This window comes from Mauremys reevesii, linkage group 1 (genome assembly GCF_016161935.1).
Source record: "Mauremys reevesii isolate NIE-2019 linkage group 1, ASM1616193v1, whole genome shotgun sequence".
NCBI classification, from domain to species: domain Eukaryota; kingdom Metazoa; phylum Chordata; order Testudines; family Geoemydidae; genus Mauremys; species Mauremys reevesii.
The window spans coordinates 69616557-69621119 of NC_052623.1; positions in this window are offsets into that span (position 1 = coordinate 69616557).

Consider the following 4563-nt stretch of genomic DNA (forward strand, 5'->3'; position numbering starts at 1 on the left):
AGATGGTAGCATTTCGCTAACGATATTGGGCCAATTTTATGGGTCAAAGGCTCAACAAAACGTGCTGTAGATAAGAAAAAAAATATTTTCACTATACAGGCAATAAAAAAGATCAAACCAGATCAATAACTTACTATTAACATATTCTACTTAGCTTTGTGACCTAACCAAGATCTTTAAGTGAACATGTTCCTTTAATTATAGGGGTTAATGGCTTTTCAATTTAAGGGTATTTTTTTTTATAGCTATGCACAGAGGGTCTGATTTTCTAAATGTTAGGTATGCATTTGTGTACCTATTTTTTTTATATCATACACAATTTCTCCAAGTGAGTATGGGTATTGGGATTTAATAATGCAAGAAGACAGAAGTCACCTAACTCGACATTAGACCATGTAATCATAGTAACTTCATGCCTCAAACCTTCTGGGTCTTTGAAAATTGGCCCTTGAATGTTTGTAACTGGTGAGATATAGGAGGACAGTTTGGTGAATTTCTTTTTGTATATAATGCAGACTCTTAAAGCAGAGCTCTAGCTGGCTCTCCTATCAATACGGAAGATCTGGATGGACTTTGCGCTATTTGTTACACTCAGAACCCACAGATATCCTCTTAACTTTCTCGTTTTCCCTTGATTAATACCACTCATCCTAGCTATATTACAGTGCTGCAGAAATGGATTCAGCATTTGAATTCTCTTTAGAGAACTCAAAACATTTAAATCCAAAGTATGGTTTGTTAAAATTTTCTGACATATCTTTGTTTTATTAGAAGTTAAGTTTCTGACATATTTTCACTATTAGAAGACAAAGGGTCAAATCCAAACTCATATCTGAGGTAAGAGGCACTTTAAATTGCCTTTCACAACCTTTTGTCTTCATCATATTTGCTTTCCCACAAGGTATGATGGATATACAATAAAGTATCTAAATGTTGTGAAAGTTTAATAGAGGGTCTCTCTCTCTATATATAAAATCAACTTAATATGGGCAACTAAACATTAAAATGACAAAAGCTTCCTAGATTAACTGCAGTCTTTGTGTTACGATGGTGATTTATTTGTTAGTGGTATAGTATGGAGAAAAATCAAGTTGTTGCCAAACAACAACACTGAGTTAAGTTTGTAAATAAAGTGTCTAAGTAAAGATCACTAACTAAGAAATGATACAGAAAGCTCTAGTCTTAGGGCAGTATAGCACCTTTGCTCTGAAACAATGTTGGAAGGTTGCTTTGGGAAACCGTTTTAATCTTAGAGGCTATTAAACTATGTTGCTATATAATTAGTTTCTGAAAAAATGTATTCAGGTCCAGTAGAACTACAGGATTAAACACTAAATGCTGGTTTTATTATAAGATTATTGTTTTCTGAAATGTAAATTAGAATCGCTGTGTTTATGGAATTCATCTACCTATGCTGCTGATTTCTAAATCTAGAAATCACAACATTTTGATCTGTGTAACATTCATACTTGTGTACATATACTAAAGTATGGTATCAAAAATGATTAATAACTGGCTTATTGCTGAAACATCCAAAGCATGATATGTATAAAATCCAAAACACCAGCATTGTGGTAAAGACTCAATAAGGCACCTATGGTATGTCTTCATGACAGTTTGTGAGCATAGTGCCACAAGATTACAAGGGTCAATTAAAAGTGGAAAGTCAGAAGCAGCACTTGCCTACTTCAATATACAGTATTATATTTTGTTGCATCTGTTGTGATGAAGTGGGAATGTTCTTAATATTTTCTCTGAATACTGTGTGGGTGCCTCAGTTTCCCCTGCAAGATGCCAACTGAAGGTGTTAGGGACAAAGAGATCAGGTGGCCTCCTTGTCCAGAAGAGACACAGAGGCCAGAGGAAGTGTCAGTTTGGAGCTGGCTGTGGGAGAGACCCAGAACTTGGTTCTAAGATGGACCTGACAGAGGGTTCTGTTTTCTGTACCAACAAGCTCTATTTAAACTGTGTTCCGTCATCTAATAAACCTTCTGTTTTACTGTCTGGCTGAGAGTCACATCTGACTGCAGAGTTGGGGCTGGTTGCCCCAGGACCAGCCTGGGCAGACTCACTTTGGAAAGTGCATGACGTGGAAGGGCATGCTTCAGACCCAGGAAGGTGTAAGCTTCTTGCCCTGGAGACAGTATGCTCCGAGAGAGTCCTGACTGGCTTTGTATGGAGATGTTCCAAAGCATCACAGCATCCTGCACTTCCCAGAAGTCTCCTCCGGCCTTTGTCTCTTTTCCAGGCATTAGGAGGCCACCTGATCTCTCTGTTCTCCAACACCTTCAGTTGGCACCTTGCAGTTTGGGAGAAATGAGCTGCCCAAACCGAGCTTGAGCACTCCTGAATTTTGAGGTGTTCAAATCTGGAAGGCAGGTGCTGGGGGTGGGAGAGGGCTGTGGGCTCCATGGGGAGCATGGCAGCAACTGTCTGGAGCTGCATGGAGCCAGATACGCTGGTCTGAGGGGCACAGTAAGCAGTTTGGGGGTTGGAGAAGAGGTAGGGAGTTCTGGGGGGCAGTCAAGGGACAAGGAGCAGGGGGAGTTGGATGGGGCAGAGGTTCAGTCAGGGGACAGGCAGCAATTGGATAGGCATGGGAGTCTAAGAGGTTTATCAGGGGACAGGTAGGGGGTGCGGTCCTGGGGGAAGTTGGGTGGGGTCTCAAGAGGGGGCAGTTGGGGACAAGGAGAAGGAGGCTTAGATAGGGGCTGAGGTCCCAGGGAACAAGGACCAGTGGGGCTTAGATAGGGGTGGAGGTTCTGGGGGCAGTTGGGGCAGGGGTCTGGGAGAGCCCCATATAAGTCGGCGCCTATGTTTGTGAGTGCAATTACTGCACGTGTAGGCATACCTGATCTAGCTTTGACTGAGACAGCTCATCTGAAGGAGCAGCATGGGCTAGCTGCCTGAATATGTACCTAGAGTCCCAGAGGGGCTTGTACTTGGGCAGCCACCATGTTGCAGCAGCTTCACTGCTATTTTTAGTGAGCTGGTTCTATCAAACCTAGCTTCGGTGTGGCTACATGTGCTGCAATCACACCTCCCAGTTGCAATGTAGACATACCATTAGGAACTGTTTAAGTATGCAAGTAGTCCCACTGAAGCTCAGTAGAACTATTTGTGTGATTAAATCTAAGCACATGCTTAAGTACTTTGCTGAATCAGATCCTGTATTCTTAAGGAACAGAACTGTCAGATCCTGATATGTTTGTTATTTTGAGGGTGAGACTGAATCAATTAAATGCTTTCATACTGTAATTTCTAGCTAGCTGCTAGAATAGTATCATGCCCTGTAACAATCATGCATACCTTTCTATCACACCTGCATATCAAATGGAACCCAAGGCCAAATGCTCAGAATGAGACCAAAACTTTGAATATATGTGTGTAAGAATGTGCAATTTATGCATAATTACTTTGACCATTATTGCACCATATAATGCCCAGGAAAGGTAGATATTTTCCCCATTTTAAACAATGGAGATGCATATATTAAGTGAACTGTCCAAGTTCACAGTGGAGGAGACAGGTATAGAAGTCTATCCTGGTTCTAATCGCTAAACCACACAAAAATGTAACACAGTATAACTACATTAGTCCTGTGTGAGAAATGTAATCTGTTTATACTTCAAACATGTAAGATCTTTTAAGAGTGATCGGGGCATCTTTGCTTTAATTCCTGCCCTTTTAAAGAACATTTTCCATAGTTGTGAATTTTCATTATCTGAACTTCACCACTTTTTTCTTGTTACGTTTTATGGGTGCTTATGCGCAGGGATCTGCCTAGCACTGAATTTCAATGTTCACCTCTAGAACTGGGATGAATCATTAGCAGGGAAGAAATTTATTTAACAAACTTAGCTCCTGTCCTTCCCTGATTCAAAATTATGAACAAAACAATTTAAAAAAACCTGTTGTTCAAAATTGTTTGAACATTTTATGATGGGTTCAATCTTAATAGAAAAATTGTCTCATGAATTACCTCCCCTACTGTCCACAGTCACACAGCCTCTCTCATAACATCCCTATGGTAACCATAGCAATTGCTTATATGGAAAAGTTCTTAACTCTCAATAAAATCTATTTCAGTCCTTAAATGTTGTTTAATATAAAATTCTTGTGTTGAGCTCTGATCCTGCAAACACACTCACGAGTAATCTCATGGCTATTCGTGTGTGTATATTTACTCACAGGAATAGGAGTTAAGCTCTGGAATAGACGAGTAGTTATGTTCTGGAATAGGCTTCCAAAGTTGGTTGTGGAACCCTCATCACTGGAGGTTTTAAAAAACAGGTTAGGTAAACATCTGTCAGCAGTAGTCTAGTTTACATATAGAACTGACACAAAGCAGGGACCTGGACTTGAAGACTTCTCAAGGTCCCTTCAAACCCTACATTTCTATGTTTCTATGAGGTTGCAGTTTAAGGAGTTTTGTAAATTTAAATTCTATATACATTTTAAAACCAGTTTAACTCATTTTTTTTCTTGTTTTATGGTTTGTAACTCAGTCAGTGAATGGGCAAGGGCTGGAGAGAAAACGTGGGATGGAAGGAGCAGGGGAAG